Source organism: Anser anser (assembly GCF_964211835.1).
Source record: "Anser anser genome assembly, chromosome: 17".
Classification (NCBI taxonomy): Eukaryota; Metazoa; Chordata; class Aves; order Anseriformes; family Anatidae; genus Anser; species Anser anser.
Window position 1 is genome coordinate 3,901,975 of NC_139738.1, and position 23,683 is coordinate 3,925,657.

At 49.9% G+C, this 23,683-nt stretch overlaps 1 protein-coding gene across 2 annotated transcripts in view; it reads right to left on the bottom strand.

The window, feature by feature from the left end:
- Window positions 1–23,683, bottom strand: part of SAMD11 (sterile alpha motif domain containing 11) — a 173,302-nt gene that overhangs the window by 124,966 nt on the left and 24,653 nt on the right. For both annotated transcript variants that reach the window (XM_083803253.1, XM_083803254.1), the window contains exon 10: window positions 13,419–13,513. The gene's annotated coding sequence lies outside the window, so the exon portion shown is untranslated. The remainder of the gene's footprint in view (window positions 1–13,418; window positions 13,514–23,683) is intronic.

Consider the following 23,683-nt stretch of genomic DNA (forward strand, 5'->3'; position numbering starts at 1 on the left):
TGAGCTGCTTGCCCTAGCAAGGGAAATGCACGCTGCGTGGCCGCCCCATGCGGGGACCCTAGAGTTGCCTGCCCTTTCCACAAGAGTTCCCAGCACGCCTCCTCTACCCGAGGGACAACTGCTGCAGAAGGTACGGATGGTAAAGCTCAGACTGGAATCCCCATCACAAACTTAGAAGCAAGACCATTTCCCCATAAGCCATGGCAATCCTCCCCAAGGCAGGGGCATTTCCTTCCAGCAAGCCAACCAAAGTCGGGCCTCTCCCCGATGCTGTGGTGTTCCCATCGCACTGCTCAGAGCAGGCTCATGTCACAACCCCAAAGATGAAAGCTGTGGAGGGACCCCACGCACGCAGCCTGCTGGCAAGGGAAACAAACCGATCCGGAGCACAGGAAATCTGCATGCAAAGAAATAAACAAGCTGAAATAAGGGCGAAATGTTAATGAAGATCTGGATAGCACTGGGAGATCGTTAGATGACAGGTACCTACGGAACATAGCCCAGCCAGTAAGAGCAGATAAGGTCAGCCTAGGGACTGCGTTCATTTGTACCTTAAAACTCCAACTTTACATAGAGTGACTCAACAGAAATATCAATGGAAATCACCTAACAGTGTCGTCATGTGGAATTTGAGTAATTCTGTTTCAGAAGCAGCACGGTGCGTGGTTGCTCGCATATATGCCCGGCTGACACAGCTCCAACCCCGTCCTCCAGGCCGGGCTGCCCACTACTTGAGCTTATCTGCCCAAGCACACTGCCTGCAGCTCTCCAAAGGCTATCACGGGCACGTTTGCACCTTCTCTCCCATCCTTTGACCTTCGGGTTCGAGTGCTGAGGTGAGCTACAGCCCTGTCCTTTGGCAGTCCCCCTTCCAGCTCAGCTGTGCCCAGCCCCGGAGCCCATGGGGTTGCAGCACTCGGTGGCTGCACATCCTCCCCGACCTCCTGGTAAAGGCTGCAAGCACTGAGAAGCCTGAAAGACAAAATTTTCCCCGCTGGGACTTCCTAGTGCTGGAGGGAGGAGAGGACGAGCCCGTTGGGGTGCCCGGAGTTTCAGCCAAAGGACCACGCTGGAGGTTGGGATGCTGTGCCCTAACCCTGCCTGCAGCTCCGCCAAATCAAACCCCGATTAGAAATAGATTAGATTCCTTTCCCTCCAACTCAGCTCCAGCCTGCTTTTAATCAACCAACCCCCACAAAAGCCTCCCACCCCCCTTTTTCCCCTCCTTCCCCCCCCCCAACGACCACCAGACGCCCCCCGGCGGCACCAGCCCCCGGGGGAGCGCCGAGCCTCCGGCTCCGGGAGCGGGGGGGCAGCGGGACGGGGACCGGGCTCGGGGACAAACACGCGCACAAACGGCCCCGTCGCTTCTCGGGAACCCCCCCGACGGGTTCCCCGCCGCCGCCGCGGGTTGCTGGCAGCAGCCCCGGAGCCGCAGCGCTGCCGCCGGGGAGCGAGGCAATAAATAACCCGGGGAGCGAGGCGCGGAGCCCGGCGGGCGGCGCAGCCTCTGACCCGACAAATACCCGCTGGAAAAGCGGCACCTCCCGCCCCCGGGAGCCTGGAGCCAGCCCCAGCCGGGGGAGGCTGTGCAAACAGCCCCGGCCAGCAGCGCCGAGACGGGGACGGGGATGGGGATGGAGAGGGGGGAGCGGTGGGGCCGGAGCCTGCGCTCACCTGGCCCCGCAGCCGCAGGGCAGCCTCCTGTCGAGCTCTGTCGTGATGGGGGAGAAAGGGAGCGGGGAGCCCGGCTCGCCTTTGCAAGCGGTGGAGGGCCTGTTGTTAACCATCAGGGAACTATTTATTCTCCGGCCTCACTGATGCTCCTTGGTCAATAATGATAAAGGGGAAGGAGAAAAAAAAAAAAAAAAAAAGTTGAGGCCATTATAAAGAGGCAATCACATTACGGAGAAGCAGCAGCAGCAGCAGCCCCCTCAGAATCTATGATTCCCTTAGGTCATGTCTGGTGTGCTCAGACCACTGGCCACTGTCAGTATTTACCCTGCATCATTAACCCACCGAACGGTTTTTTTCGTGCCAGAAATGACTGATTTCTCCAGCCCGATGGCAATCATCGGCCGGCAGACAGAGCAGCGCGCCCCTGCTGCTCAACTATCTCCAGTGATATTTAATAAATAAATAAAATAGCTGGATGGATGACCGGCTCCTCAGGAAAAGGGAAGAAAATGTGTCTCTGTTTATTGTGGTTAAATATTTGCGAGTCCCTGCCTCTGGCACTTACCCGTACACATGCATGCATGCGACATACATATATGCTTGCCCTAAGCCCTGCTCACCTCACAAAACGTTGTTATTTGCTGTTTGCATTGCCATTATGTCTCAGAGCCTCCTGTCGCCAGGACCGTGTCGTGCTAGGTGCCGTACAGACAAAGGGCAAATGACAGTCCCTGTCCCCAGCCGCTGATGCGCTCCAAAACCCGGCTCTTTCTCGCATTGCTGAATTCCACATGAGTTTTGCCAACGTTTCAAATAGGATCAGAGTCACGCCAGGCCAGCTTTAGAAACTTCAGGCATCCGAACTGGATGCCAGATCAAAAAACCCAAACACTGTGCAGAAACCTAAGCTCGGCTCTGCCACAGGGGAGCTGGTTGCGTTCGAAGGTTTTGGTTGACTCCTCCTTTACCCCGCACAGGCATCCCACCGCCAAGGGGGCTCCACAAGGCACGCCGGGCTGCACACAGCTCTGACCGCCCTCAGAGATTATTTACGCCAGGTTACAATGCACGACCCATACCGAAAGCGAGCATCCATGCCATCAAACAGCACTTCACTGCTGTATTCCCATCCCCAAAGCGGCTCTCCGAAGGTTTTCCTCTTTCTGCCTTTGACCCATTTCCCCGGCTGCGATTATCCCTCTCATCAGGACCATTTAAATCACGGCCATTAACGAAGCACGAGGGTGGGGCATTTTTGTTTTTATCGTTGTCATGGGTTTCCCGTAACACACAAAAAAAAATCTGACCTTCTTTGCCACGAAAAACATCATCTCCGGGAAATCCAGATTTTCTGACAGCTCTGCCACTTCCTGTGTGCATTCAGAGGAAAGTCACAGGAGCACGGTAATGAGGGAGGGATGAGAGCAGGACAGGGGGAATGCAGCCACGGCTGGGGATGGGCTCTGTGGGTGGCAGAGCCTGCACACCGAGCATGGAATGGACGCGGTAAGATGCTGAAGGCAAACATAGGGGCACACAAGAGGATTGAGTCGCTTCAAAAGGAACAGCAATATTCTCTTAAGGAAAGGTCCGGGGTTCTCTTATTCCTATGATCTCGCATCTTCCCTCTTTTTTCTCCCTGTTACCTGCTGCTGTCTTGACTGGCCTTTCCAAAGGAGCTCAAGGTCTGGCCCAAATTTATTTTGAATGTGTATGAAGCAGTAAGGCCTTGGCCATAAAAAAAATGGAGTCCCTGTATTGCAAAAATACACATTTTTTTTTCCCAGTGAAAAAGTCTGAAGGCGTGGAGAGCACAAGTCCTTGTGCTCCCCAAACACTTAGTTCTGAAAGTCTCCTTCGGAGACAGCCCTGGTCTGCTTTACATTGCTTTGAAGATTCTGGCGTTAGCCTGCAGAGCAGGTTCCTTCCTTCAGTGTTCTGGTTTGGGGAGCTAAGTCATCCTCTTACCAAAGAGAGGAGCAAATTTCCAGGTTCCGGAGACGTGGCAATTCACTCCTTCAGGTCCTTCAACAAAGCAGCACAACTGACAAAAGAGGGCACCTTTTTGCTCACAAACAGCTGACAGGTTAAGGTTCCTTCACGTGAACACCGAAATGCTACTGGCACGCAGAAAGCGTCATTTGCTGGACCATTGTTACTTACACGTATGTACCCAAGAGGTAATGCCGCCTCCTGGGACGGTTTGATCTGTGGAAACGTCCCTAAATTGTGAATCATTTTAAGCACAGCACAGAGTGAAGCTGTTATAGAGCAGTCCAGGGAATTTCCTCCCCACCCGGAACAAGGATCAGCCTGCTGCAAGGGCAGTCGTTAAATGAATCTCTCTAATAGGCAAGATGAAAATCAAGATCTAGAAGAAGCAGCAGGAGAAGGTAGGGACATTATTCCCCCATTTCCAGCAGCAAGCAGCTCCCATTGGCACTGCTGGCAGTTATTCATGCTCAGCAGCAAAGGAACTGGGGACCATAACCTTGGGTGAAAGCTAGATTTGTAGCCTTGGTACAAGCAAACCAAAAGCCTTTCGCTGAAGCCAAGAACTGAGGTTCATTATAGCTCAGAAGAAAAGTTCGACTCACTGCTCAGGGAGAAAGCCACGTTTCTTCCCCTGTGCAGGGATGCCTATCTTCTCGCCATGTGATGCCTTCTGTAAGCTCTTTTGGGGGCAGGGGTATAAATCATAATAAAGTCGTGGCATGGCAGATAAATCATAATAAAGAATAATGATATGTAATAAGGATGAATAATATTAAGAGGAGAGCTGTGAGAGAGACAGAGAGCCTGCATGCATACGTACACACAACTGTACAAACAAATACAGAAACGAAGGTTGTTTTACAGCATTTCAAAGTGAACATTTTTTTCTTAGTGGATGTTTTGCTGTCAACAGGTTGACCCCAGCTGCCTTTCACCACCTTCTTTCCCTCCCTTCCCTGCCCTGCTGCACATGGAAGGGCAGCGAAAAAACACGCGCAGGTATTATACGACACAGAGGGTCATGAACTAACATCACAGAGGGAGCTGAAAAATACCTGGCTCCCAGGCTCCTCCGTCTGCCTGCACGCAAAGCTTTTTTCCCTCTGGTTTGGGTGGCATTATGTCACGTGAAGAAACCCAGGAGGAGGCGTTAAGCAAACCACAACACACAGCTGTCCCTTGCCACTGACACTTCCAAACAACAGGATAACTCCCTCGCCACGCCGCCACGACAGAGAGCAGGCTTTGAAGGGCGACAGATCCCAACCTGGTGGTGGGCTGCTTGGCTGTCGAGGCACGATACGGCTCCCTGAAGGCTAGAAGAAACTGGGGGAGATTTTCTGTTGCTTCACCAAGCAGAGCAAGACAGGGAACTCGGCAATATCCCACCTTGTGCTGCTGAGGAAAGAAAACTGGAGAAGAGACACAAATAGGGGGAGAAAGAGACCTCCAGGAACCTGTAACATCTGTAGCAAGAAAACAGGAAAAAATCCTCCGTGTCCAGCAGAATATCCCATTCTTCATGTAAAACCAATACATTTATACATAATGGATACAGAAAGACAAGCCCATGTCTGTCTGCTGGGTTAGAAGCAAGGAAGGACGAGTAGGTAAAGACAGACAGAGACTGCTACCGGGAGAGCTGTGGGTAGGAGTCTCTTTTTCTGACCTGTCTAAAGCACCTGGCAGACTGTTTGAGCCATTTGGAAAGTGGCAAGAAGAGCAGACAGTAGCACTAGGCATTAAACTAGTTTTAATACCACGCAGAGTTTGATATACTTCCCAAATCCCAGGATTTATTAAGCATGGCTCTACTGCTCCCACGTCTAAAGCAATAAAGCTGAAAGTGTCAAAGAAACAGGTTCCTTGTTTCATCTCCTTTGTTCTCTGGGACTTTTTTTATTTTTAAATCTAAAGCTGTCAGACTTTAGGAGAGGGTGACAGTCTGCCACCCAGTTTGGGAGTTTTCTTCTCACCCTTTTTTCATGCTGGCTGTACAGAAATAACAAAAGCAAGCTGTCCTCTCAGACGAGGGGAACCCTTTGCCCCCACACCCTGCCCAACCTCCGACACTCCCAAGAACCACCGGTAACCTCTGTGCATCGCCGTGCTTTGTTTAACTGCATTTAAAACCAAAGGTGGGTAGAACTGGTTTGGTGAAAGTCTATAAAAGTCTGTAATTACAACAGCATGAATGAGCCTCGTAAAAAGTGGGAGAAACCTGACACAAAGGAGAGGCTGGGAAGCCAGGTCCCCACACCGCAGGAAATCCAGACGCGGTGCTGCAACCCATCGGCGTCTGCTAACACACCCCGAGAAGCAGATAAAGCAGCACCACGAGAGGTTCTGCCTCCGCCTGGAAAACATCGGGCACACTCGTCTGCCACTGCAAGTTCAGGCTCAGGAGCTGGGGGGGAGCAATCGCAATTTCAGCATGAATTTAGAGCAGGTGGGAAGGAGTAGACTGGTCAGGCTGGAGAATCCAGGGCCTCTTTTGAATTCTCGGAATTAGGGGAACAACACGGCAAACCTACCCCTGCCTTCAGGGCGTCACCACGAAGGTGTGCGGCTCGGCCAGACGGTGAGAAAAAGCTTGCTGCCCATCACCCAGGTCTTCAGCTCTCTAGAGGCAGGTGACACAAGTGGCAGTTCTGATTCCAACCTCTGCTAATTGCAGGACTGGACTTCAGGACCCAGATTTATTCTGTACAGGTGTGTTGGCCAGTTCACAGGGGAGGAGGGAAACAAGTATGTGTTAGAGACCTTCAGGGCCGGATGCTAAGATAAGAATAAAATCCTAATTTTCTAATGCTTAAAGAGCACAGCAGTCTAACTTTTCCTCTCCAAATCCTTCTCCCTTTGCACATAGATTTGGACTTCTCAGTTCCCTGCAAAAACAAATTAATCTATTACCCACAGGTTAGCCTACGGCTGTTTTGTGTTTGGGTCAACGGATTCTCCGCAAAGAGCCTGACGGTGAAAAAGAAACAAACCCAAAACCAGGGATAGCCAGATCGACAGCGTTATCTGATCAGCCAAAAGAACCAGGGTGGATGGGTTGGCGTAACTTTTCGGAGCTGACTGAGTTGGGGCTGCTGGTCAAGGAACAGCCAAAATGATTTGCCGGGCCCAGTTAGCCAGTTGCATTTCAGGCACAATGAAGCAGCCTTCCCAGCCACTGAATATTAGCAGCAAACAGTACAAGGAAAAGATTGCTTAGCCAGTTAAGTGTGTATTTAAAATGCAGATAGCCCACACTGAGATCCAAGAAAAAAATATATTTATCATTGTTATTAACAATAATAGAAATAAAGCCAGTTTTAATAGCATGCAGGGTTTGATGCATTTCCCAAATACGAGGATTTATTAGTTTAAAGCCTGGGTATTTATTTGTTTCTCTCTCTCCAGTCCTGCCCCTGCTTCCAACCGTCTTGAATTTTTAATGCACACTGTTTCTAATGTCAGCCGTTTTTCTTGTAAAGGTTTTTTGACATAACTTTATATTGCTACATCCTTTTGTTGTTGCCATTCCCCATCCTTGTTAGAGACTCCACTCCCCTAATGAAGCTCGTCTCCTGCCAGGATAATAAAAGAAAATAGATACAGGGCTGAAGAGAGCCAGTGAGAGGTGTGTGCATGTGTGTGTGTCTGATTAGAAATAAGGGTGACACAAAATAAGTGCCATAACAGCCTGGTCTCCGGGGACTCCCGAGGCTGTCCCCCAGATCTGCATGGCTTCTGTACACGGCTCTGTGCGTGTGGATGTATACACACACAGCACACATCTCATTTCACAGACACACACCAACTCTGTGGAAGGACGTGTTCAGGAAGATGTGCGCGGCAGGGGCCAGGAGCGTGGGACTTCCAGTCAAATAAGAACACCAGGACTCAAAGCAGCCCAGTGGCTTCTCAGTCCCTAAATTTTTGGGATATCCTTTTTGTGTTTCGCAGCAACAAGCTGCTGATTAAGCTGCTGATTCGGTTGCTTTTTAGCCATTCTCTCTCCTTGCTTTCTCCCCCCAACCATCTTCACGAGTCTCTAATAAATAAGAAGGCACCTTACTCCTGTCGCCAGTCGAAAGAACAGAACTCAGAACTATTTTCATAGCCCAGGAAATGCCAAGATCTCTGCTATCCTGCCTGTAGCCCCCCTTCCCAGCACTGACCTTCCAGAAACGCCAGTCTGCTACCGCCACGTACCTACCGGCCTCTTTCAAGCAGCAACAACCACTGCAAAAACCATATTGTGCTAAAGACAAGAACCCCCTCGACTCTTTAATGCCTTCCAGCCTTAGGAACAACCTCTTGTGCTCTTTCAGGGCAATTCACGGTCTCACTATAAGATAGAAAATAACAAAAATAAAAAACAAACAAACAAACAAAACCTCTATGATCCTTCTTTCTTTTCTGTCCATTGAGAATAAGAAACGTAATGTTTCTCTAACTTGATATAGGTCCTTGATAACTATGTGTCACAACTCCAATGCAACATAGGTGGTCAGTGATTGTGCTTTATTACAGACGGATGAAGAAAATTGTTTAAATAAGTCTCCTGGGGATATGGAAAAAGAAAGTGGCAGAAACAGGGGAAGGCTGGAGGTGTTGTGTATAAGAAAAAAGGACGTGGGTGTCACATCTTGTCTTCAATGTTAGTGCATGCTAAAGGCCATGCAAGGCCTCTCTGGCTAACATCACTTAACAAAAGAAACCTCCAAACTACTCTGAGAAGCTCACTCACTACGGGTCAGTGTTAAATAGCCCAGACCTGTGAAATATCTGGGGGGAGAAAAAGAAAAAGAGAAATTTTAAAAAGGCAGTGAAACCCAAAGCTCCTTTACAAAAAGATCAACTGCCATTTCAAAATTTCCTCTTTTCTATGCTCCTGCCTGGTGCAGAATGCCAGCAGTATTATTCCTCTGTTTCCACAGCGGTGCTGCAAGCAGATGCTTTCCAGGGTTGGAGGTGCGGTATCCGTACACTCCGCCTGCTGCTGTTAAGACGCAGAGAGCCAGCTGTCTCCCCAAAGGTACTGGCAATCAGCTGGCAGGTTTCAGCTCAAGCCTCCAGTTTTCTAGCCCAACAGGCGCTGGGATGCAGCCATGCCGTCGGCACCGGAGAACTGCTAGCTGCTACTTCAGAAATAACACAACTCACGGAAACAGCAAAGCACGGAGGAGCCCGCCTCCCTGTTCAGAAAGGGGTTAGGCGCTTCGCAGCACAACTCTTATCCACAATGTCTGTAACAACATGGATGATGGGGCTGGCTATCGGCCCCTCTCCATAAAAGAAAGCACAGAGTGAACAGCGGTAATGGGTGAGCCATGGTTCCTCCATAGGAATTGCCTCCCTGCGTGGTGTTCAGTATCAATCAGATATTCAATAAAGGGTCCAGAGATGCATATGCATGTTCCTTGAGCACGCTGTTACAGATACTAATCCTCTTGGATGCTTTGGAGAACCAGAACCTAGTAGACAAGTGCCACAATATTACCTTGGGAACTAGTTTAGCACACGCTCCAACAAACGCAAAGACGACCGAGTTTCTAGTTGAAATAACAATGAGTAGAAGAATCTGTTTTGACTGTTTCCATTGGGATACCCAGCTTTTAGACACAGCAGACAAATTAACGTGAGGAGAACCTCTACATATTTGTGGCTTTCAACATCTGAAATACTTACAGCTATCTATAGCTCTACTTAGCTGTCTGTAGCGCTGCTGTACACTTTTAAACTCTGAAAAGCTCCATCTACTTCTTCCTGACAAACCAATTCTGAAATCCAAAAAACAGAGTCATTCTGTCTAGGTTTGGTTTACGCTGAAATGCTTAATTGAAATTTCAGGTGGAAATGAATCCAGTCACCTCTTGTTCCCTAATGGATTTTGATCTACTCCCCCACGCCGTGACAATTTCTGGCATGGTAAGTGATGTCTGTTTTAAAGAAGGCCATAATTATGAAGTCTACAGGGAACTGTAGGTCAAGACAGAGACGCAATGACATAGCTCTTACTAGACCAGAAAAGCAGGAGTGACTAGGACTACTGACAGGCTGCAGGAGCAATGACAGATCAGCAAGGAAAACACATGCAGCATGCAAGATCTGGCTCTGTTTACCCTCTACTATCATACCACCAACTTCTGGAAAGCTAGATTTCCTGACCTAGCCTTCCCTCTATAATTAAACTGCGCGCCTCTGCTGGATCGGCTCTCCATGGTACACACTGGAGCCGGGAGCAGTCACAACTCCCACGACGCCAGCTCACAAGAGACCAGCCACCAGAAGGTCCCAGGTACAATGATGCCTGAAAACTTTCTGGGGTTGCTGTCACACTGAAGAATGGCAAAAACACAAAGAGCAAAAGAACGTGTTTGTGGTTGCTGATAATCTCTTGAATCTATTGATAACCAGGACAGAATTGGCTCGGACACTGTGGTATTCCTGAAAGCTGAAATGCTGCATTGCCTTGGCGGCGGTTACAATCTATAACCCAAACCAATCTATCTACCTATTTTTCATCTGGCCTCTTCTGTGTTATCCTCCCAAGCTTGGAAGCTAAATACACAAGCATTTCTCAGTGCCCACCCAACAGGCTTCTGTGTGGCATCAGAGCAGGTGAGGCCGCACAGCATCGCTGGTTCACCCCTTTCTCAGGGACACGGCCCTGAGCACAAGCTACGAGGTGAAGCCACAGAAGTGCCCGCTGCGTACTGTGGATCTCGCTCTGGGATCACAATGACCAACACAGGACAAAGCGTTAGATTGTACCCTACAATCCCCAGTTAAGAACGCCATTCCCCCAGGGCCATCATTATGCGCTTCTGCGGAGCTGTGAGCCAGCGCTTGGGAGCCTAACGAGCTTTACAGCAGCACCCGAGCACTCCAGACTTCTTGCAGGAGAAGTGGAAGCCACTTTGGTGCTGAATAACCCAGGTGCTTCCTGAAGGCTTCAACAGGAATAATGGAGAAGCAGGGAGGCTTATCTAATCAACACAAATTACACAGACCCAGCACTGTGGCCAGTGTGCCTCAACCAGAAAGGAAGATAAAATCCCTGCCACACACAGCCTGCAAGTTACTGCCTGATGCACACCTCTCTTTTTGCACCACGCCGTACAAAACCATGGGCAACTGTTCTCAGAGATGGCAGGGCTCTAGATCTGTGTTCTTGTGAATAATGGAAATAAATGCAAATGTCAGAACAGATTCAGCTCATCAGTTTTCTTTCTCTCCTGACTTTGAACGGGAACCTTAAAGATGTATACCACATATGCCATAAACTTTGGGGATAGAGAGGCTACAAGAGAATATGAAAACCGTAAGCAGGACCTATCTGGAGTCTAAAAAGACACCTCTTCTTTCTAACAGAACTGCACATTTGCTGTCTTTCTGGACAGCATCTAACGCACCATCAGCTGATGCTGATAGTAAATCACAGTAAGAAATGCCCTCCGTGCCTTCCACATGGCAAGGTGCGTATGAGTATGCTCTAGAAAAGCTTTTTCACCATGAAAGTAAAAGACCTACTGAGACCACCTCCAAATCCAAACCAATATGCCTGTCCTAAGGAAAGTTTTGAGCAAGGAGAAGAAAGAGTCATGAAAACCACAACGAAATTAAGACAAAACTATTGGTTTTGCACAGACAGGCTCCAGTGATGGGTGGCAGTATGAAGCCAAGAAGAAAAAGAATGGGTCTTTCATGAAAATAGATGGATCACAGAAGGGGAAAGAGCTACATGACCAACACTTCTGAAGGGAGGGAAGATGATATATTCCCCTTTGGCTGTCCTCAATAGACAATGGGACCAGCAGTGTTGTGATCTAAGAAAGACAATGGACACAACAGACAGAGCAACGGCTGCACTGTCTACAGACCAATTATTTAAATGGCTGAAATCCATATAATTTTTTGAGGGAATAATTCTTTTTTTTTCTTCTTCTTTTTTTTTTTTTTCAAATGGACTTCCACCAGGAGGACAAAAACCAGCCCTGCTGAAAATATCCCATTCACAGAGATGCTAAAAGACGCCCAGCAGGTTCACAGCCGCTGCATAGCACATCCCAGACATCTATGCTTTTAATGCTCAGGAGGTGCAGGCTGTGCTGTATTAATATGCAAAGTGTGCCTGCCTTCCCAATTAAATGGAAAATGCTATGATTAAAACCAGTCAGAAGATATTAGATGGATAGTGCTGAACTATGGGCTTTATTTCCTAGGCACAGAAGCCCCACAGGAGTGCTGATGGAGTACATGCTGGGGAGATTACCAAAGGCGAAACAGGGCTGCGAAAGGAAAAATGCTTGAATAACGACAAGGGGGAGAAAATGAGGAAGCTGTTTACAGGAGAGCTGAATTAACACAGTACCTCATCCTGGTCTCTCAGACACGGCCCTCTGGGCCACACGTATCTGGAGGGAACCCGAGCACCACTGCTCCTAGAAGCCGAATCCTGGCACATTATTTGGAGGGGAGAAGGCCTCAGAAGCTGAGTAAATCACAGCGTGAGGCCCAGAGAGCTTCACAGTTCGTAGCTGCACAGCCCTGAGGCAAAGCTGAGAGGGGACAGGCCTTCCCCGAGCCTGGCTTCCTTGTTAGCATCAGCACATCCTCCTCTATCACCTCACTGGGACAGGAGAAGAAAACACAGCGGAGCAGCGCAGCACGCCAGATAATTCACAATTAAACCCACGAAGATGAGAAGATGAAACAGGAACCATTAATAACTGATTGGAGAGTCCCCTTTGCCTCGCTGGGGAGGGCTCGCTCTAAATCACCTGCGTGGCTTTAACCCTCCTGGCTGTGCTCTGCGTCTCAGCCCCAGGCCATGGAGCCGTTCCCCTGCTTACTCTTCCTTCCTGCCTCTGAACGCTGCTGCTCCCTGTCACCGACGCGCTCTGGGCCCGTGTTTCATGACTTGCATTTAATTAACAGTGATGGCAAAGTCAGGTATATTTATGGGGACTTCTAATCCTCACACTTACAGTTTCAGTTGCTATGGGTTTCCTTCCAGAGTTGGCGCTTTCCTCCCCACCCCCACCACGTAACGTGCACCAGAATAAAGTCTAATAAATTCTGCTGTGTAATTGGCTGTATATTTTAGGAGTCCATCTATCCCAGCGCTATGAAAACAGAGGCCCTCAACAAAATACCACGAGGACAGAAAGCCCTAGAGGAGGGAGTCCAAAGTACTTTGTTTCCTCAGATGACTGCTGCTGAATTGTTATGGGGGCAAGGCTGGAATGCTGAGGAGCAGAGCCAGAGCTGGCGGCAGCTGCCACGCCACAGAACAGCACTCGGAGGGATGCAATTGCAAGAAACTGCACTTTTGTCCAAAGCTTTGCTACCTCAGAGCAACACAACTACCAGTGGGGCTACCTGGAGGCACTGCCTGCCTGCCCAGCGTGCAGCTGCAGTGAGGTGCAGGTGCCTGGGACACGTTAATGCAAGAGCTCTTCAGGTTCTAGTGGCGCTCTCACCTGCCAACACTCCAAGAACACTGAAAAGCCCAGGAAACCCTTTAACTGAGCCACTCCTACCGCAGACTCTCCTGGAAAGCTTGGGAGAAGGTCTCCACGTTTTGAGGAATACAGAACTTCAGCTGCTCTTTAGGGAGAATTCTTGGCAGCAACAAGCCCTCAGAGAAGCCGCACACAGGAGAGGACACATTGCCTCCAGACCACCGGCTCGGCTTCAGCACGGGTTGGCAGAGCCACGTGTAACGGTGGTGCACGTTACTGACTTACCTGCTCCAGAGCAGAGCGGGTTCTGGCGGGTAGGATGCAAAGTACGACGGAGGTAGCTCTGTTCGTGGAAGCCTGCGCTGCTGTCTGCTAGAGCCCTTTGGGAGATGAAGACAAAAGATCGGTTCAGCAAGTGCAAGAGTATGAAATTATTATTTTCAACATGTGTATTATCTTATGGACTAACACATGCGACAGGGGAGCATTAAAAAGGTGGTGTCTGTGTAAATGAAACCCTGAGGATGAATGAGCGTTGTGTGATCTACTGGAGAAGTCCATCACAGGGCTTTCTTCTACGGTGATCTATCAAGAGAAAATGCACACGCAAACCTGTTCTAGCAGCATTTTGGAGGGCACGTTTGTACTGAGGAGAAGTTGTCCACAGCACTCGCACAGGGGCCTGCTGCACCACCCCGAACACGCTCAGCGCCCAGCAGGATTTCCCTCTTGTAATCTTTCTTCACACAAGGAAATTCTTCTGCATGACTACCCCCAGCCTGATAGCAGCACAGCAAAGTCTCCCTGCATATTCAACTTCCCACCGACCCAAAGAAAATTCAAATCCCTCATTCTCTGCTGCATCCAAATAAAGCACTGTATGACAAGACGGAGGGGGAAATTAGATTTCCTCAAGACTGCTCGTTTAAGTAAAAGGAGAAAAAGACATAAGAAAAGAGGAAAGAATTCTATAAAGTTGGTACAAGTGCTCTCCTGCCCCCAGAAAACACACAGAATTATGGCCAAAATTGTGTGTCTGAACGCCACTGCACAAACTCTTCTATTTTCCTATCATTTCTCTACGATGGTGGAAGCTAACACCCCTTAATTCACAATTTTCCACATTCTATGTTTACGTCCAACATTAATGTTATTTAAAAGTCACCTTATTTTTTTTCTCTCTCTCTCCTGTGAATTCCATGCTGGGTTTCCGATTTTCCCCCATTTTTTTAAAGAATACTTTATTAAGAAAAGCTGACTGCACCTCCGCTCTGTCTGCTGGAACAGCGCTGACAAATAAAAAACCCACCTCACAGGAGACAGTTTTATTCTGTTGATCGGAAGTCTGCCAGCCCAATTTATGATTGGACATAAGATCTCCAAACCTGGATTTATGTGTTGCAGTATAACGACAGGTCAATGAGATTAAAAGTATGTTCATGAGAGAGCTGTAAGGCAATTTGAGTTTCATGGTTCTGTGGTGATTGGGCATTCAGTCTAAGAAAACCTGCATTAATAAAACACTCGCAGTCCCCGGGAACAATCTGCACATTATTCATTATTGCAGCCCGGCTGTGGTCACCTTCACCAACACCCCCTCGCCAATATAAAAAAAGAGAGAGGGAGAGCAACTCTCCCCCTCCTCCCTATTCAGATGAAGCCATCGGGGAGATAGGGCCGTTGATAACGAACGGGCTGGATTAACAATAGAAACACTTTTCTTCCTTATCATCTGGTTCACACAATCCAAACGGGAAGGGGGAATGGGAGGGGAGAGGAATGTCTGAGCACCACCGTAATTGTAAGTCTGTACAGATGGCTGTTCCCCACCAACCGAAAAATACACGGGCCTAACACGGGCCAGCAGCCTCCAACGGCATATGGAGCAACTCCCTCGCCTTCAAGGGACGCTGCTTATGAAAGAAACCTCACCCTAAAAACCTTAAATATTGGGTTTAAATGAGGCCCAGCCGGGTCAGGCCGCTGTGGGTCACCTGAATCAGAGCAAACCCGCCTTGGCTGCAGAGCTGGGCCCCGTGGCTGGGCTTGGGTCCGGGGCCAAAAAGCCCCGCGGGTCGGCACTGGGGTCGGGGCGGCAGGGCAGGGCTGCTCTGGCCCACGGCTGGGACGCAGCGAGTCCTGCAAACGTCAGGTTCGGGTTGAGATATCCCCCGAGGTTGGAACCCCGCCCGAGATACGGGTTCAGTGTGTTATCGAGATAACTTTCAAGCGAAGCTTAGATCTCGATCCAAAGCTACCTGTGGGCTCAAAGTTGTTTGCTTCTACCACTCCGGTTCGCTCTGCGCCTCCTGCAAATAGCGACTAGCTCGAGCCCAGATCACATTCCTCAGCTCGCTTTGGCGTCACACCCAAGCTCCTCGCTCCTCCCGCAGGAACACTGCGCCCCCTCCTTCGGGAGACACACAGAAGGGAGCCTGCAGCCAATCCAAAAGCCATCATCTCTCCTCTTTACGAGGTTTCGTCTTCCGTCGGTGCCTCTTTTCTTCATTAGCATCATATAAAGATTTTAATTCAAGAAAGATCACAGGATGTAATCATTTGCTGGTGGGGAAAATATTCCACGCTTTGTTTCCATATGGACTCTGTCTGAATAAACCCAACTCCTCATGCTCCTTTTACCAGGCAAGTCCGAGGCCCAAAGACTTGATTTTATGATTTTAGGAGGATCGAGGACCCACAGCTCCGGTGTATTTTGGCAATTGCTGTCGGTGCCCAGCACTGCTGAATGTTAAGCACTAACGCTGAAAAACTAGAGCAGGAGCATATGGAGCACAACACAAACAGCCCCGAGGACAGAGCGAGGATGTGAAGAAAGCAGCCTGAAAAGGGACAGGGCCAAGAGACGACGGAGAGCTGTTATTTCCCCCTACGTTTCCATACACTGCTGTTTGACTCTCCCGGTCACCACGCGATGCGCTCCCAAGCCAGGGATCCCTACAAAGCTGCTTAGTGCCGAAGGGGCCAGCAAACATCTGTCGGGTAAGCCCATTTCTGATAGGCAATGAGATAGCGAGGCGTTTCTGTTTCGCCGTTTAATCTGTTCTGTTGTCAGGCATGGCGCCGGGCCAGGAAAAGTTCCCGTTGCCTCAGCTTCAGGGGTGGACTGGCTTCAGAATTTATACAAATAAAAGGAGAAACGAAAAGCGCCGGCAGCACCAATCTGATTACAGAGTCATTTATTTTCTGGTCGTTAATAATTTGTGCAATAAAAGATTGCGTGCCTTTCTGAGTTAGTAGGAGTTATTGGCACAAATTTCCCTCCACACTGGTGTGAGTCTGTGCTTGGAACATAAATTATTAGTTTCTTATCACACTCCTCCTCATTTTTCATGCTGCCACGGCTAGATCGCCAGAAGCCAGCCCCTCAGTCTCAGTCTTATTTTATGCTGCATGAGAAAGGCAGCAAAGATGGTTATTCCATCTTTTATTACACAAACTCGCCTTGGTATTGCCTCTCCTCCCAAACCCCCTCTGCACCTGGATACTGGAGGTGTGTGCACCACACTGTGTCTGCGCATATGCCAAAGTCTGCCGAGATATCAGGTACTCTGCCACTCGCCAGCTCCATTTCTAATGAAAGCACTTGCTTTTGACAACACCCAGAGCAAGGAAATGCCAGGCTTGCACCACCCTGCCAGCGTCTATCAGGTACCTGGCTGGAATACCTGCAAGAAAGTCGTGTGTGTAAGCATCCTGCTATCCCTGTGCTTGCTCGACACAGAGACGGTGAGGATAAAAGGAGTGGAAGTGATGCCAGCCTTGAAAGGACAGGAGGAAAGTACTGGCACAGAACTGGATCCTGTGCACATTGGCCGTATCTCCAGCTGCAGACTAGGAAGTTGCCTTGGATGTAGCTGAGGAAACATCAAAACATCCTTCTCATTTCTCAGACACAGTGCTGAAATGCTCTTCAGCAATGCTAATTGTTTTGTTCAATACAGCAGCTCACTTGTAAACCACACCAAAATTCTTGGACCTTTCCATATGTCAGCCTCATGGTCTTCTCCATTCGACGGGTCTCTTTCAGTCGTGTCAGGAACATTTGCACCAACATCTGCACAACTTCAAAAGAAGTGCTGACAGATCCAGACGATGGAGCATGTCTGGCATCTACAACCCTACTTGCCAAGGGCTGCGCACACCAGAGCTCTACAGATAAGCGCAGTCAGGAGGCACAGGGCTAGCTTTGCCTTGTCTTCACTGCAGGACAGCCACTCACCGATGGGGAGTGCTTTTCTCTGCAGCACCCATTCTAGAGTCACCTTTGTATCCACATTGCTCTATCCTCTCCTTTAACACTCCACTGGCAAACCCGGCCACTGCTCACAGCCAGAGCCCTCCGCTCTCCCTCCCGGAGTCCTTCCAGGCTGCACACTCGCAGTGCCGAATCCCTGCTGCATCAACTGGGTTGTGGGAGGCAGGGGTGACCACATGCACTGGAGATGTCTGTTACAAAGCACACACGTGCAACAGGAGCCGCAGGTTGGGAAGCATTATTCAGCTGTACAGCGTTTTCCCCTGCTGCTAGGGCTAAGCACAAGCCGCCCTGTGGAGGCCTGGAGGTGCCCATCAATAACAGAATGATGTGACGTGCTTAGGGCACCCCTGTGTACATACCTGTGTTACAAGGAACACGTGTTCCCCCATTGCAAGAGGATTTATATCGGGGCCTTGGGCAGGCGTAGCACACACTTAAGGGTGCGTTGTCAATTCGAGAGTGATTGACAGCCCAGTGCTTGGCACGTCTCCGGTGATTATACTGCATTGGTGACTCACTGATCATTTCACAACCGTGTTTGTGTCTACAGGGTAACATCCAACATGTCCACAGTTCACGCCGTGCTCCAAACCTCCATCCTGAATCCCTTTGAGTTGCCGAAGCGCCGTCAGCAGGGCTCTGTGTCGCTGGGTTAATCGCTGTCGGAACCAGGGCAGCCTTTCCTCCACAGCACAGCCAGGATCCCACCTGCCACCAGCGCGTAACAGAGCTGCAGAGGAGCACGCCATCCTCACCGAGCGTAGCAGGATGCCCACCGCATGGTACTTTGGGAAGCCCGTGTGCTGCTGGACATCCTGTAGACCACTATCAAACTGAGGTGCTGCCGACACAAAACCCCAGCCCACCAGCGCTATCTCACCGAGTACCTGGGTTAGAAAACTCCTGCTCAGCCCCACCCAGGGTAAGTGAGCCTGCGTTGAAAATGTTAACGGGGAGGGACTATAGCTGCAGTCACGTTACGGCTGTAATGCACGTATTTAAAACAAACAAACAAAAGAAAACGTACACAAAGTAATTGCATGTTTTATCACTTATCAGATCTGTCCCTAAAACAATTCTACATCAGGGATACCAGCACACAGAACCCCTTCAGAACAAAGATTTATAGATCACGGCAGCAACCTCTCAGGGCTATCACAGAAATGCACTAACGGACATAAAATATAATCTTCACATCAGCAAAAGCAATAATTTTGTACTGTGTACGTTTTCCTGGTTACTGGACACAAATCCTGGGCTTCTCCCTGATTCTCTCCCCACCAGACTCACACATCCCATCACTGCTCTGCTTTGTTTCCTAGCTCCCGGTTTGCGTTTTCCAGTTTAAAGCTGCAGACTAGGCTAGAAAATCCATCTAGTTCCTTTGAAATCAAAGATTGGGATCATGACTGGAGGCAGGTACTGGAGAGATGAGTGAGCAGAGGGTTACTTGGATGCAGAAAGACCCAGAAATAAGGATGAAAGAGAGACACCGGGTTCAAAGCAGGATCAGCCAAGAGGGCACCTGAAACGAGGGCTTCTGATTCATTGCATTTAGAAGAAAGGGCGACTGTCCCTTCGGGACCTGGGGAACCAAAATGCTGAGGAATTTGTTTAAGTCCTTGGGTCAGAAAAAGTCCTATCCTTGGAGAGAATATTGAAAGTACTTCATGGAAATCTCAGGCTTTGACCAGGCCCCCAGATTGTCTACCTCGTCTGGTCCAACAGAAGGCAGTCCCTGAGTGCTCCAACAAGCACATTTCGCTCCTTCTGTGACCGAGCGGTTTTCAGATATTTACCGCTCCTTTTTCCACCTCCCAGGAGAACTCCCTTTATCGCAACCCATTCCAAACCCGTTTTGCTGCCATCAACACCTGCAAAAGCCATGCTTTCTGTAAAAGACTTCGGCAGCCTGCCGCAGGCAGGACTTTATCAAAACGCTGTCTCCATGCTGCCTGGTGGAGGACCCACACCTGGCGACACTTCCACACTCCCCGATTCCCTGGTCACATCCCTCGCCGCAACGGCTGGCTGCCTACCACCTCCCATGCAAAAGATGAAACCAAACTGCGGAAGCGTGTGAAATTTCTGGTGACGCAATGACAAGATGTTGAGAGGGGGTTACAAAGGAACCCGTCCAGCAAAGTTTCCCTGGGTTTAAAAACAACAGATACCTCAAGCGGTATTTGACTTCAGCGCCCAGTTAAAACCAGGCTGACAATTCCTCAGCTGAGCAGTCGAGTTGCAAACCTTTCTCCAGCAAGCCACTGGAAGTCACAGCAAGTCACTGCATCATTTGCTCAAACTCCGCCAGCTTAATCAGAATAATAACAGAGAAATGGCCCCTGGAAGGCTAAATGCTATCAGCGTAGGTCCAGCCAGGAAGATAAATTGAGCAGTGCGCGTGGCTGAGACCCTTGAAAAGAAACAGCGCACTTCCTATTTTCACATCTTGGAATCCCAGCGCTAGAGCAACACTGGCAGGAGTTCCTCAGTCACCCTCTTCCTAAGAGGTCAGCTCTTCAAGCAGCTGTCCTTCTCCAGATCCCTTTCTCTTCTTTTTTTTTCCAGCAAGCCATTGATTTATTTCATGGTGATTCTTTGCACAGCCATAGCAGCCATCACCCAAAGCTCGCAACGCGCTTGGCAAACATTCCTTTCGCAGCCTCCCGGTAGCACCAGGGGCTGCCAGGGAATCACCAAACATGGGCAAATATTAGTTCAATTCCTGATGTAGCAGCAACGCCAAATAAACCACGCTTCAGAAGCAGCATCCCCAAGTACTAAGAACTGCATGCAAACAACTTGCTGTTCAATATTCCTGAATATTTCAATACTTGGTTGAATTTCCACATCAATTTCCTATGAGTATATCTATTCTTTGCTTTTGCTTCAGACCCAATGGATATTTACTGCCTTACAGTTCTGTGCAGAAAGACTCAGAGATATCAACTTATTACCCTGGGCTCATCTGTGGAAAAAATGAGGCACAGAGCAAGCATTTGGCGTTTCAGAATCAGGAGCCAGGAACAGCAGACAACTCTGTTTCCTCGTACACAGGCAGCGCCACATAACCAGATTGTGCTAAAACGGACGGTGCGTGTTACTACCTTGTAAGCATACAATAATTAATTTTCTTCCTTATATCTAATACTACTCAACTTCAGTATTTTTGGAAGGGAACTGTTTTCTCCGTTTCTCCCACCCCTCCCAGTTTGAGCTCTCTACATATCTCCCGAAAAATCTGCCATTGTGCACGCTCAGGCTGTACTGCACTTAATGAGGCACTTCAGGTTCAATGAGGTCCTTCATCTTTTCAGTTCTAGCTTTGTGCCTCTCCCTTCCAGGCATCTGAGCTGGCTCCTGCAGGATCTTCATTACGGTACTTCTTTCTCCCTAAGTTACAGCTCCCTGGTTCCGTCCGCCCTGCCCGAGGTGGTGGCAGAGGGGTGAGGACCCGGCCGCTGTTCCCAGATCTGTCACCAAGTTGTTGTGACCTTGCCAGCAAGCTGGCACTTTTCAAACGTGGGTGCCTCAATGTTGGCACCTAACGCAACCTGATTCACCAAGGTGATAAGCATCCGCGGCTCTTATTAAAAAAGAGCAATAATTATGACAGCATCCGAAGCCTTGTACTTCTCTCTCCCCTTCCACTTTCACGTTTCATTAGCCCCAAACCCGCGTCTCCCCCTTACGTTAACAGCCAAAGCTGACGCAAGCTTTATCTCCCAACCCAGTACAACCCATTCTCCCAGTTCTCCCAGTAGCTGAACTCAACTGGCAACAAAACCTTCACGTGTATGCCTGAAAAGGCCAAACAAGAACCCCAGTTGCTGATATGCCCACGGTCCACACGGACCCACCGCCCCGCAACCCCTTCACCGTACGATGCTGCAGGAGGAAACAAAACCCATTGCAATTTTCCTCCTTGGGCTCCACAGCACTTTGAACACGCTCAGCGCTGCAACCAGCAAGACTCATGCACACGTCTGGTCCAGGAGCTGTTGCATCTATCTCTGAGAACGTACCGGGCTGTTTAACTGCTCTCGCAACGTGAAGGATAAAAACTAAACCTTCCAAGGAAATCCTTTACATGCAGGCCCACGCAGCTGTAAGTCCCTCATAAAAGGCTTTCTTCTAATCGGTTTGGTTGCAAGGAAAGAAAAATAAATGTACCAAAAAACATGCCATAGACGTGTCATGTCAAGGCGGGTGTTCGGCAGTATGCATGAAGGCACAGGGGGACAGAACTTCATTAAACTGTGTGAGTATGGGCAGCATCAGAGGGACCTGGTGAATAATCTGTGTCTGGGAAATGGGCACAGCTGGGGACAGAGGCTTTCCCCCAGCCCTGGCGTCACCAGGATCAGTTCACACCGACGGGGACAGGGATGGGAACGGGAACAGTGAAGAGGGACAGGGATGAGGAGGTGGGACGGGGTCAGGGACAGGGAAGGGGACGAGGGGTCTTCTCCGCCTCCCCATCCCCTCCACCCCCCGTAGCCGCAGCTCCCACCCCACAGCCCCGGCGGCCGCCCCCAGCCGCGGCTCGGAGCCTCCGGCATCCGCGGGGCGGGGGCGGGAGGAAACCGAGATTAAAAAACCACAAAAAACCCCAAACCCCACGCAAGGACGGGGCCGAGCGGTGCCCTGGGAGCCCTGCCCGGGGCCGGCCCCAGCTGGCGCCGCCAGGTCCCAATTAACCGGGCGGCCCCGGCCGCTGCCTCCCCCGGGGCGCTGCGGCTCGGCACGGCTCGGCTCGGCTCGGCACGCCCCGCAGCCGCCTACGCGCTCCCCGGGCGGCCGGGGATGAGGGTTTCTTGTTTTCTTTCTCTTTTTTTTTTTTTTTTTTTTTTTCCAGCAGGGCTGATAGCAGAGGAACGCGGAGGCGCGGCCGCACGCAGCCAGGCAGCCGCACAGCCGCGGCTCCCGGGGGGTCCCCGCCCTGCGGGGGGGGGAACGATGAGCTCCGGGGGGGCACAGCACGGATGTCCTGCTGCAGTGCTCACCGACAATCCCCTAAAAGAGCAAAAATAAAACGCAGAAGTCGCGCGTGCAAATACAGCCAGCACCAGCCCACCGAACGTAGGCACACCAGCGCACCACTACTGGCCTTTTACACGTCCGCTGCGGTGCTTTCCGGGATGTTTTAGCCATGAACAGCTTCCACGCTGAGGTCTTTGTGGCTGTTTTGACCCTTGGACACTGGTGCTAGACAGGAAAAGTCTAAGTTACCGAGTGCCACGCTCCAGTGGAGGTGGTCTCCAAGCAGCAGTGGTGCAAGGAAGAGGCGAAGTCGCGCCCCAGGCCCCATCCCTTGGGGCTGTGTCTGCCAGAAAATCCTCCACACCTAGTGAGACTTTCCACGGAGGCAGGCTTCGGCTCTAAGCGAATCATTTCGAGATTCAGCTTTCCCCCAGTCGGTCCTACAAAGCACGTTCTCAGCTGTAAATTACAGCCACCCGTCCCAGGCCTCACCGCCACCCTGCAGAAGCTTTGCAGCACCAGACACAGCGCAGCACAGCTCCAACTCCTCGCACCCCCTGCCCGTCTCCCTCTCGGCACGGTGGATATTTAAGAGAAAGAGGTCTACAAGAGAAGAAACTGGGGTGAGCACCTTGTTCTCCTGCCCCCTCACATGGACATGCATTTAGTTTCTGGGAGAGTGAGGAAGACGATGCAGGTTGTTTCCCCATGTTTCTTTTTCCTTCCGTCAGCATTTCCCTCAACCAGGAGATCTGACACAACCCCACACCAGGCAGCTACTTTAAAAACTGCGTTAGGACCAGGACTGCGTTTTAATCACCACCATGCCTGACCCGACAGGTCCCGAAGGAGATGTCCTCCTTCTGGCTTTATTTTCAAACACTAAAAAAAAACAAACCTTCCTATGTAAGACGAAGGGCTTTTTGTATTTCAACGAGACAGTTAAAAATCTCGCTCATTTATCATCATGGTCCCACTTTCAATTTTGCCTTCTTGGAAATCATTTTGGAATGGGAGAGACAGATTGTATCTGAAGCCATGACATTTCAGTGAAATGCCATCACTTCTCATCACTAAACGGTGATGTTTTGCCCCATCTCATCAAGTCATATCGAAGACTTTTTTTTTTCCTCTCTTGAGATGGCATTGATGAGAAAATTAAGCATAGCGATCTCTACAAATTACCGACAAGACTCAGCCTAATACCTATCCAAAAATGGGGCAAAACTTGCCGTAGTTACCAAAGACCCTTTCTACCTGATACCGCACGGCTTGAGGACAGTAG